Genomic DNA, 12828 nt, shown 5'->3' on the forward strand with positions numbered 1-12828 from the left:
ACAAACAATATTTTAGGGAGAATTACTATTTTAATAAGCATTAATTGTTCTTCCATGGTAAAGAAGAATTTGTTCCAATTTGTGATTAAACGTAAAATTTTATCAACAACCTGTTAAAAGTGTGTTTGTATAATTTCTTTACTATTAGGCATAATGGGTATAACAAGGTATTTAATTTGATTGCTATTCCAATTGAAGTTAGAATATTTCTGTATGAATTTGTTTTATTTTTATTAATAATGTACTTTATTATTATTAAATCTTAAGTTCAAGATTTCTTCAAACTGACTCACAGAACTAATTATATGTTCCAATGAATTCTCTATATTTCCTGTTGTTAGTAAAATATCATCAGCAAAGAGCTGAATCTTTAGTTTGAAATCTTCTTTTGTTTTGATACCATAATCTTGTTATTACATCTAATACTATTAGCAAATGGTTTTATAGCTTTTTGCAAAAACTAAATGTGATGATAGACAGCCTTGTTTTGTGTCTTTTTTGCAATTTAAAGAAATTAGAAAGAAAAGAACATATTTCAACATAAGTACGAGAGGTCTTGTATAACTTGTCTATTTAAAATAAACCCAGTTTGATAATTGTTAATTAGTTTAGGAATAAGTAGATTAATTATGTTAGCCAAAATGGACATGAACATCTTACAGTCCACATTTAAAAGTGAAATGGATCTGTATGATGAGCAGTTTTGTAGGATCTTTATCTTGTTTTAAAATAGGTGATATAAGGGAATATTTCCATGATGGGGGACTTCAGCAGTTGTTTTAATTTCCCTGTAACTGCATCATCCAGTAGTATTTTATATAGTTCTGGTATAAGACTATCTAAACTCAGCACCTTATGATTTTTTAACTTTTTTATTTGGTCTTTTATTTCTGTTAAAGTGAACGGTCTGCCCTTTTTATTTGTTCACTTGTTATTTTACTGTTTATATTTTCCCTCAGAAAAGTTTCAAGTATATCATCATTATCTAGGTTATTTGTATTATCATTTATATTCTTGTAAAATATTTTAGAGTTCAAGAATACCTTTAATATCTGTTCTTTCTTTTTTGTTATTTATATGTGTTATGATTTCTTTGATATTAATTAGTTTATTTTCTTTGATCTGAGCAAGTTTATGCAAGTTTAAAGGGTTTACTGAATATGCCTGAAGTATAAGTTTTTTTAGGTTTATTGAAATTTTATGATTTAGAATTTCAACATATTTTGTATTTAACTAACTGATAATGTCATTTGGTTTTAGATTTAACTTCAGTGTATCTGCTTTGTTCTGTAGTGTATTCATTTCTTTTCCCCATTCTCTTGTTTTACTAATATGCCAGCTTCAATTTAAGTAAGCCTTTAATGAATCCCACAGGGAAATGTCAGATACGTCACCATTCATGTCTATTTCTTGGAAATTTTGATCTATTTAACATACTAATCCTTGAATCATTTTGTTTTAATACTGTACACTGGTAATCTCCTGTGATGCATCAAATTGCCAGTTTTTAAAACAATATTAAAGATGATAGCATTATGGTCCAATAATGGACATGAAAACTATTGAAACTTCTCTGCTATGTGATAACAGATTGAGACAAAAATGTTATCAATGGTTGCTTCTGTTTCATATCTATATGAATAATGGGTAAGTTGAAGGGAATTTGTTTTTCATATATATATATCCTTTAAATTCATTAGATATACAAACGTTGTTCATTATTTCTATGGTGATGTGACTCTCAGCTTTCTATCTGCACTGGAATCTTTGGGTGACAAAATACAATTAAAATCACCAGCCATTATGACTTCACCTTTCATTTAAGAGGCTATAGTAAGTATTTTTTTACATCTTTAGCTCAAACCCCTGGAATCCAATAACAGTTTACCAATTTATATAGTTTTTTTGTTCCACTCAATTAACTCAGTTATAGCAATGCTTAACATACCATTTTATCAACATAGGTATCTTTTACTTTAAGTATTACTGTTGAGTTCTTCCATAAAATAAAGGTGCCTCTTCCTTGCACTTGAAAGCAAGAACCTGCTAAAACCAAATAATTATTTAATGAAAGTTTATCCACATCTTTATTAAGTAAATGTGTTTCCTATATAAATACTATTTGAGCTTTATGCAATTGCAAGTATTTGAACAGACTCCCCTCTTTAGTGGATTATTCAATCCATTAATATTAATAGATATGCATTTAAAATCAATCATTTATATAAGAGAAAAAAAAAACACAGATATCATGAAATCACAATTATGTACAGAACTTATTATATGCTTTATATATAACAATATGAAATCTTCAGCTGTAGACAAAACTTTTGAAACAAATAAATTACCTAATTATATAACTATAAAACATTCTACCATGGAATAACATATTTCTAGTTTGTTGAAAAAGATGAGAAAACTACCCCTCAAACTCTCCATTAGACTAACAATACTTAGCTCATGCTCCCGATTCATGTTAATGTTTCTCATACTTTTAGTATGCATCTTAAAAAGTCTGTCAGTGAGTTATTATGAATAAGAAAAGTTAAACAGGTGTTCAGAATATTTATTATAAGTTGACTAAACTGAATATCTGTGCAATCATCTTTCCCTGTACCTCACATTATCTCCTTTTTCTACTAAAGGGAGGAAGTCAGTTGTTATTTTTCATATTTATTAATTTATAGGTCAGATGATTTATATTTTTTCTATTTTATTTACTATGTGTAAAGTTGCTCATAGGATCATAAGTTCATACATTAGTAACAGGCTAGCTGCCCTTTTGCCTAGCCAAGTACCCCATGTGGGAATCAAACCCTACACCTTGTGTTTATAAGGTGAACACTCTAACCACTATGCTAACCTGCCACCCTTGTAGACATGCTTATATTCTTTACCTATATACATATTTACTTATTCTAATCTGCTTCTATTTCTGTTTGTATACTATGTCTTGTACTATTACTGTATTCCTAGGTTTTGCATTTTAGCTATAATCCTAGTGTAGAATATTGTATAATTACACATTTATATTTACCCTTATATAGCTGATCTAGTACTACTGATAGAATCAGTCTTATTTTTTCCTTAAATGTTATGTCTAATAATATCTGAACAAACATTTGAAATCTTTTCCATTTTAAGATTCAAACTTTCTATAATAAATTGCTCTGAGATATTAAGTTTTGTCACCATTAAAAAGAGACAATAATAAACACAATCCTATTTTTTATCAGAAGTGTCTTTCTATAGGCTAGTATATAAACTATCCTTTTGGTATACTGCAAGTATTTAAAACTATTTAATTACTGGCAGTGATTTAAACTGCAATTCACTGTATTTTGCTTATTATCTAACTTGTATTCATTAACATTGTAGCATACAATTCAAAATATTCTGATTATTTACTTTTAGACAGGAAGAAATAACCTGGACAGTTCAGAGAATGTTCAGAACCACATAACACAACTTTCATTATAATCATTAACTTTTAATAAAATTAATAGTTTAACCTTTTAAACTCTAAATGAAAATAACTGGCTTTAATTTCATATATAACTAAAGGAATCAAATCTAACATTTTAAAAAGGAACTAGTAACCATTTGAAGTAGGGAAAGAAGTAAATAATTTACCTTTTAAAAAGTAATATTCAACACCTGTTCATAAGTATTCAGGCACTTCTTTAAATTAATAAGAATTCATAACTATGAAATACATTGGTTTTAATTTGTCCTTCAGTTTCCTTCAGTCCTTCAGTTTCTTACTGTTTTTGTCTTTTATTAACAAGCCATCTCTTGTTGCATTTCTCTTCAAAGAAGATGACCGATTCCAGTCCATTCCTTCTGGGGTTTTTTCTAGAATTTTAATTTTCTATTTAAAGTCCTTTGCATCTTCAAAGTGTTAAAAATCGTCTTTCCTTCCGCAAGGTGAAACCCTGTGTTTTTGCTGGAAACAAGATTTGTGCTTTAATATTGATTTTCTTTAAACTTTTAACAAGTGGCACACATGCTTTTCTCTTTTACTTCAGTAATGTTGAACAGTCATTGTCAAATCTTATAGTATTTTCTTAAATTTTAACTGGCTAATTAGTCTATGCAGCTTTTAAGATTTATCTTCACTTGAGGAAAATCTTATGATCACTGAAAGTGGTTTTTTTTTGTTTTTTTAAGATGAGTTGCAAAGTGATCTATGTGCCCTTTCAATGACAAAGGAAAAAGCTTCAGACTAGTTCAAAGTTTTGGGCAGTCAGGTATTAAGGAAATATGTCATACTGTCTCCCTCTTCTTTTTCAGGAATTCTGTAAATCCTGATGTTATTCCTTCTAGATCTGTTCTCTAAGTCTTCTATTCTCTCCCAGAATAAGTTGTTTTGTTTCAGAAGAAATTCAGTGTTATTCTCAATTTCAAAGAATCTTCCATCAAAATCAGACATTGCCTCTTCTATACGTGAGATTTGGGATGATTGTTGTTTAAAAGAGTCGCTCAGCACTTCAACTTCTTTTTTACATTCCTCTTCAAAACTGTCCACTTTGCTTTCTAATTTATCTGTCTTTACAGATACCTCATTGATGTTAAAGCCTGCATGTCTTTTTTATTGTACTGTCCTGTACACTGGGTTTAGAGGGGCTCATTCTGAGACAATTAGTTCTATATACTTTTCTTGACAGGAAAAAGCAGTTAAGAGTTTCAAACGTGTTATATTTTGTAGTAAATCTTTCAACAGATGTTCAGCTATACATCCATCAAGTTTTAAAATATTCTATTGGAGTTTTTTTTAGTAAAAATCCAGTCTCATATTTTAAAATGAAGTTGAGCTAAAAAACAGTGCTGTTCACTGCTCACCATCTTGACCAAACCCATCGCTCATAGCATTTTCTGAGGGACTGAGAAGCCTCAGTGTTCTCCCACTGAAAAGACTGGCACATTCTATCAAGAGATTCAGAGAAAGAGAACACCCCCCACAGGGAGAATCAGACACTATGAGTTTTCCCTGAGTATGAATCAGAAATCTTGGAAGTAAACCCTATATCTTTCATCTTCTTGTCCAGATTCACAATCTTGACTCTCTTCAGAAAAAGAGGCATCCCTCTTGCTTTTACCAGTGATCAGAAAACAGTTTATAAGAAGGATCCAGCTTGATCCTACGCCAGATCCAGTAAACTACTCTTGTCTAAGGCAATCTGAAGAGAAGTAGATACAAGTTAAAGTTTCTGTTTCTTTTTGACAGGGAAAATGGGGCCAACAGTGTTATTAATGGCAGCAGCAGCTTCCTCAGGGATGGGCTCAACATTCTGATTAAACAGGGAAGCCTTCCTTGTTCCCTTTCCCAGGACTGACAAGACAGGCTCACCCTTGCCCACTGAGGGGTTCCTAACAACTGCAGAGGATGTGTCTAACTCCCAGTCCATAGTGGCTGCAGGTGCTACACCAGAGGGATCTAGGGAACAAACTATGGCCACAGCAGAGGCATCCACCAGTGGCTGAGGCAAATTTTGTAGCCTGCTGTGCTAGCAAAGGCTGTTTGTTTAACTTTTTATTTTTGTGGTTGAAAGAAGGATAAACTGTGGGACCACTTTTTTCATTCAGAAACACTTAGCACCAAAAAGTAAAAAAAAATATATATATATTCTCCACCGAAAAAAAAAACGACAGGAAAAAGTGTGCTCCCATTTAAAAGTACAGTTAGGTCTTGTGACAGTCCATTAAAATACAAACTCCTAGCTTAAAAATAACTTCCCTAGGCAGGAAAGAAAATTAAAACAATACAGTTTTTATGTGGAAGGTTTTTCCACAAACAGAACTTATCCAACCACCAAAGGATCAAAACAAGTTGACCGTTAATCCTCAAAAACCTACAGAAGCACTATCTTCAATGGTAGGAAAGCTCTTAAAGGCTCTGTGTCTAAACCTGTCTTTTTATTCAGCTCAACTTGCACTGACTAATGATTTGGGTACATAGTAGGTGCCCTGAAGCTTTGGAACTGGCTGGGTATTATAGCCTGTGCAAGGATATAATGCCATATAGCTATGCTGCAGTGATCAATTTGATGAACACAGGGGAAAACTCCACTGCTGCCGAAAGGTGTTTCGGTATAATTTCTTCAATCTATCAGCAGCCGAAGAAATTGCTGCCAACAGAGAGACTGACAGCCCAAAGAACACCCATCCACCCATTTTCTAAACCATTCATCCTGATGAGGATCACAGAGGTAGCAAGCTGAGCAGAACAGACTCAACTTTCCTATCCTCAGCAACAGTTATTAGTTTACCTTGTGGTATGCCTATGCATTTTCAAGCCAGCTGAGAGAAACAATCACTCTAGTGTAACCAGAAACTGCCCTGGAAACTGGAATATACCAAGGCAGCATACTCATTAAGCACTTAGACCACCACAAATGCCTCTTCTCAAAGGAGCTGAGGCCCTACTCCAAGATCCTGCTAAATTGTCAAGCTCCTCCATTTATCCCAAAGAGTAAACACAGCAACCCTACAAAGGAGTATCATATCTGCTGCTTGTATCTATGATCTCATTCTTTTAGTCACAACACAAAGTTCACAATCACATGTGAATATGTCGACACAGACTGACTTGTAAATTGAGAGCTTTGTCCTATGACTCTCCTCTAACCTCACCAACACTGTTCGGTACAACACCTGCCAAAGCTGAACCTATGTGCCAGTCAGTCTCCCAATCTCCTCTACCCTCACATGTGAAGAAAACCTCAAGATGCTTAAAATTCTCCCCTTAAGGTCGCTTCTCTCTCCTCTCCTGCAAAAAGAAATATACTATTTTGTGAGAGATACCCATGACCTCTGATTTAGAAGTGCTGATTCTAGTCTCATCTGCATTACACTCAGCTGCAAACTGCTCTAATGCATAGTCACTTGAAGCCTAGAGGGCGATATCATCTGAAAATAAGACAACTTTCATATCTCCAGGCTGGATACTTCTCAAACCTCGTGTTTTTTTTTTTTTATCTTGTCTATGAAAATGATGAACGGGAGGTGAGAAATGGCACACCCCTGCTGTACTCCTACTCCTTCTACTCTAAACGTACCTGACTTCAAAATGAGAATATGAAATCAACTCTTACTTGACAAAATCAGGGACCAAATGGCATGAAATGGCAGTCACAGAAACCTATACTGTTGCAGCACCGCCCACACGGCATTTGAGATAATCAGTTACATGTCTTCTCCAGACTGACAGGACAGGCAAATTCAAACAACCCTTATGATACTCATATATGGACAAAGATATGTCCACTGTTCGATCATCAGGTACACCTCTCCTCAATTAGAGGCTCACCTGTTGTACAAAGTTTATTTTCAAGTACCCTTGCTTTGTCAGAAAGGTTGAGGAGTCTGATCCTTCTATAACTGGACCACAGCCTCTTGTCCCCTGTTTTGAAATGTGGTCTACCACTTCAATTCGTCAATGCACAGGTAGTGTTTCTGCCTTGCAAACCAACAATGAAAAGGCATATTAACCATGGCATCTGGAACCCGCCTCTGAAGCTAAGCCTAGAGGTTTTATTTATTATGCAGTGCATTGTGGCTGGGTGACCCACAAAGTCCATTCAGGTACTCCCTATAAAAAGGTGTGTGGTGCTGCCATTTGCACTCATCACCTGTGAGGGAAAAGGTGGGAATCCTGTGAGATGCCAGACAAGTGGCAGGAGGAAGCAGGGCAGATTAAGATGGAGTAGGCCATGGCAGTGGAAATTAGTTCTTCAGACTTGGAATGTCACTGCACTGGTGAAGAAAGAGCCTAAGTAAGAAGTTGAGAAATACCAGCTAGATACACATGATCTTACATCTATATACATTATTGATTCTGAAATAAGACTTCTTGAGCAGGGTTGGTCACTCACCTGCTCCAGAGCTGCTCCACATAAGAGGCACCAGGCAGATGAAGGAATACTCACAAGCCCCTTGTTGACTATTTTATGGCTGTAGCTTGTGTCAGTGGATGAAAGAATTACCTTAGTGCAGCTGGAAATTGCATAAACAAAAAACATTACAGTTGTTTCTGCATATACACCTAACAGTTATTTAGAATATTGGCTCCTGACAGGGTGCCATCTGATGATGCTGTAGTCCTACTGGGAGACTTCACTTCTCATGTGGTTAATGATATTGAATTTCTGTGTTAGTCATGGCTTGTCTATAAAGAAATCTATGTTTAAACGTATTGCTGCTCATAAGTGTACTTGGTAACAGAGAATCTTGGGACAAAAGTCAATGAGAGATTGCAGTTCTGTCATCAGACAAAAGGTCATACATTTTGCACATTTGGGACAAAAAAGTGCCAAACTGTCAAACAATCACCACTTGGTGGTGAGTTGGATTAGATGGTCAAGGAAGTGGCTGGAATGACTCCAGGAAACCCAAATGCATAGTGAGGGTATACTAGGAATGTCTAGCAGATGCTTCTGTTTCAGATGAGTACAACTCCTAGCCCTGGAAGAGTTTCTACCATATCCAGGAAGAGGTGAGGACACAGTGTCTAAATGGACCCTGTTCAAGACCTCAGAAGTTGAAAGTTGTGGCCAAATGGTGCTTGTGGCTTGTCACAGTGGTAACACTAGGACCTGATGGTGAACATCACCAGTGAGAGAAGCTGTCAAGTTAATGAAAGAAGTCTTCCTTTCAAACTTAGCAGAGGTTTTGCCAGATTTGACAGTTGGGTGCTGCCACGCAAGGAAGGCAGCAGCTGTGACAGTCACTAAAGTGAAACCCTGGATGTGGGAATCTGGTACAGTCATGGAGAATGACTATTAGAAAACCTCAGAGAGGTTCTGGAAGACCATCCTGTGACTCAGGACAGATGGGCAGGACACTGGCCAGGCTGTTCTCAGCAAAGGAGAAGAAACACTGATCTAAATTGGGGACATTCATGAGAGGTGGAAGAAACACAATGTTGAACTCCTCAATCCAGCAGACATGCCCTCCTCTGAAAAAGCAGTAATAGAATCATCTGGTGAGAACAGATTCATTTATATAGATGAATTTACTGTACAGATTAAACAGCTCTGCAGTGACAAGTTTGCAGCGGTGAATAAATCTGGAAAGAAATGCTTAGGGTGTCGTATAGTATTAGTGTGTCATGGTTAATATACTTTGTCAATCTTGTTGTTGGGCACAGAACACTGTTAGGAAACAACACAACAGCATAATTTATTAAGGTAATAATTGACCTTTATTTAACTATTTCATATATTTCAAGGAAAGGACTGTTCCTTACAAATATTTTAAAGCCAGTAGTCCTGTTTCATGACAGCCTGAAATTGCATCTAGAGTGCATCAGAAGTTTAGATCCCCAAGACAGACTTCAAAATTTTGTCTTCCTATGTGAGACATGTTTTGGGGATGCTAGGACACAGTGATAGCCACGTATTTGGAATGCTTTTGTCAAAAACAGTTCTGCACCTGTTTAAAACCATAGACAATGGCTCATGTGAAATTGTGTATGCTGGTTATAACCTAAAATGCTGCATAACATTATAAAAATTAATTAAATGGAATATTTTTGCTGTTGTTGTTTTGAATTGTATGTTCTAGCTAACAACACTTGTTTATCAACAGATGTCACTTGTACACAATTATCTTTCAACATACTGGTCTGTTAAACATTGCCCCACATCTGTATTTATCCATCTACAGATTTAATTTAGTAGCTGAGCTCTGCTGACTGATCTGCAGCAGATCCAATGTCAGCTTATTAGCCAAATGTCAGTGATGGCATTGTGTATGTTGCATTCAGTTACACTTTAAAATGAAAAGCCTGCTCCCATAACCATGGCTTCTATTAGACCTTTTGATGCTGAATTACATCAGACAGAATGGCAATAATAAAAAATGCTTTGAAGGCTAAGAAGAACATGACCTCCACCCCCCGGTTTCTTGATATGGTCCTCCACTTCTACCAGTACACTGTCTACTGCCAGACAAGCCAAGGGGTAGCTCAAAGAGCAACCACCAAAGTGCCCAAATCTATAAACACACAATTAAGAAAATGTATCTCAGAATTCTGCTTTTCAATTGATGCAGTACATTTATAGAAATTGTCATGTAAGGCTAAATACTGTTTTTATACCTGGAGATTGTTATTATTATTATTATGTCAACGTTTTATTTGATAACCAGTTTTCTGAATTGAAATATGATGTGCTGGTACTGTTAAAAATCAATAAACAAGATAATACAAAATAAAATAAAATTCACCCACTGCTCTTACTACCCTAACTCAAAATTTCTTTACATAAAAGATGATGTGCAGACCTGTGATTTTTTTTTTTTTTTGCAGACCTTGTGATTTTGAAGATTAAGTTTTCCTCTTCTTGTTGCACTCAGACTTCCAAATGTCTGTTTAGAAGGTTCCCATGCCTTTCAGTCATCCAGAGCTATCTTACAGTTTAAATCCATCCATCTATGCATACATACATGCACACATTTTATAAACTGCTAGTCCTGGTGATGGCCAAAAGTGGTAGCAAGCTGATTTTGACAGAACATACTTTGCTATTCAGAGTAACAATCTCTGATCTCTGCAAGTTGAGAGAAATAATTCTTCCACCATGTCCAGGGCTTGCCCTGAGGTCTTCTCCCAGTGGGCCATGCCTAGTCATTTCCTGTAGCAGGCACACAGAAGTATCCTCACATGTGTCCCAAACCACATTAACTGACTCTTCTTAATAGAAAGAAGTAGTGGATGCACTCTAAAACCTCCCCAGATTTCTGAGCTTTGCATTATGTTATTGAGAATGGGCCCAGTTATCCTGCAAAGGAACCCTATTTCTTCCCAGCCCCTTCCATCTTCCCTCATAAATATGAAAGTACAGTTGTGTAATTTAACGTACCATATCAGTAAACGTTACAGATCACTGTTGCAGTAGCTGTAACTATGCTGCAACTATGTGAGGCATATCCTGTCAAGGATCAGACATCTGCCCAGTCTATAAAGCTTTAGGTTTCTTCCACTTGCACCACACATCTGCCCTTAGCACAGAATTACATGGTGGTATAAGAGGGACGTATGGGTGTACCAATAATCAGAGCTTTCTTGCCCGGGGGGGGGGTGAAGCTTGAAGTCCTACAATAATTTATACAAAACCATTAGAGACGGTCATGTCAGAAGGGCAAAAGTAAATTTGAGTACCTCAACCCAGCCAAGGAAAAGGCAGGAAGAAAAACTGGGGAGATGTGACAGTGCTAATATTGTAACAGTGTATTGTATCTATCTGAACATCTACTGCTGTTGTAAGCTAATTTACACAACTGTACGGTATTGTTCATTAGATTACTATTGCAGTAGCCATAACTGTATATAACAATTGCCAAAGCTTAGGAAAAATGGGTGGATGGGGAAGGACCATAGGCTAGAGAAGTATCTGCAGTACAGCTTTTGTGAACTCTGTTTTATTAGCTTTGGATACTGACTCAAACTTTTAGTGTCTACAGTTCACCCCTTTCCAGGATGCCTCAGAAGTAGCCACAGCTCTAGTAAAGTGAGCTTTGACTTTCTTTGGGGGCTTTTACTATGGTAAGAGTAGCAAAAATTGAGAAATGCTTTGCTTGGATTATGCCTGTTCTTTCATTTTTTCTATCAAAGGAAACAAAAAAGTTGTTTGGAAGTATCCTTAGTCGTGGCCAGGTAAAATCTCAACTGTCTATGAACATCAAAGTATGCAGGATTCTCTCTCTTCTGTTTTGGGTTCAGGATAGAACACAGAAGGATGAAAGGCCTGGTTTAAAGAAAACCCAGAAACAACTTTTAGGATAAAAGAAGGGCTGGTTCTAAAACTCACCCTGTTCTTGTGTAGACATTAAGGTCAGTAATTCAGCAACCTAGCTAGCTGAAGTCAGAGCAATAAGCAACACAATATTCCATGTGATAAATTTTAAAGAACCAGCTGCAAGTTCAAAAAGGGAGAGCTTAAACTACTCCAAAAACAACTACAAAAAAAAAAAAAAAAAAAAAATTAAGGTGTCACTTGTTTTCCAATTAGCCCAATATGTAGAGGCCCTTTCAAAAATAGTTTATCTTCAAATAACTCATTACCTGCATTAGAGCTCTGGAAATCTGCGCTGCAACTTCAAATGGGGAGGACCTAAGCCTTTTAATAAAATCAAATTATGTGCTCAAATTTCAAATGAATGTTCTTATCTCTGGAATCATACAGGTTACTAAACAAGTATAAATGGCAAACTGTTCAGCATAAACAATTTTATAACAGCAATATTCTTAAGGTTCTAGGTCTTAAAATTGATTTTATAATTCAAAGTAAACACAATAAATATTAAGTTTGTAATATTTTGTAAACAACTTACAATATCTGAGCAACCACTTAAGTTACACACGTTAAATCACCAGCATTTTGTCTATCCAGCTGACAACTTTCACATAAGGCTAAGCAGTACTGCTTTGCTACTTGGTCACTGAGGTATTTAGAAAAAAATATATTTCTGATAATATAAATAAATATTACATGAACAACAATTAATTTATCTCTACCTTCACAAGACAGAGGTCAAATATCAATTCAGTTGTGTTTGCCACTGTGCAAGCTTTAAGATAAAATCTCTTAATACTTTGTATGTAGCATTGTTTTGGAATTGTTAATGCAAATATGAACAAGCAATATTTGATGCCTAGAGGCGTCAGTAGGATGCAACTGCCAGAACACCTAGAGGTGTCACCTGGCTGTAATGAGATAAGCTAGAAAAGGTATTACAAAGACATATCAAGCAGAAATAGCCGAAAGGTGTACATTTACATACATGTATGCTATATGCCTGAGTTGAGCAACTTACACAGGTTTTAAA

The 12828-nt window shown here is 35.7% G+C and overlaps 1 protein-coding gene across 1 annotated transcript in view; it reads right to left on the reverse strand.

The window, feature by feature from the left end:
- LOC122807215 (tubulin polyglutamylase TTLL13-like) overlaps positions 1–12828 on the reverse strand; it is a 2572017-nt gene that overhangs the window by 759156 nt on the left and 1800033 nt on the right. The gene's annotated exons all lie outside the window — the stretch shown is intronic.

Source organism: Protopterus annectens, chromosome 7.part0 (assembly GCF_019279795.1).
Source record: "Protopterus annectens isolate FY-2018-M chromosome 7.part0, PAN1.0, whole genome shotgun sequence".
Taxonomy (NCBI): domain Eukaryota; kingdom Metazoa; phylum Chordata; order Ceratodontiformes; family Protopteridae; genus Protopterus; species Protopterus annectens.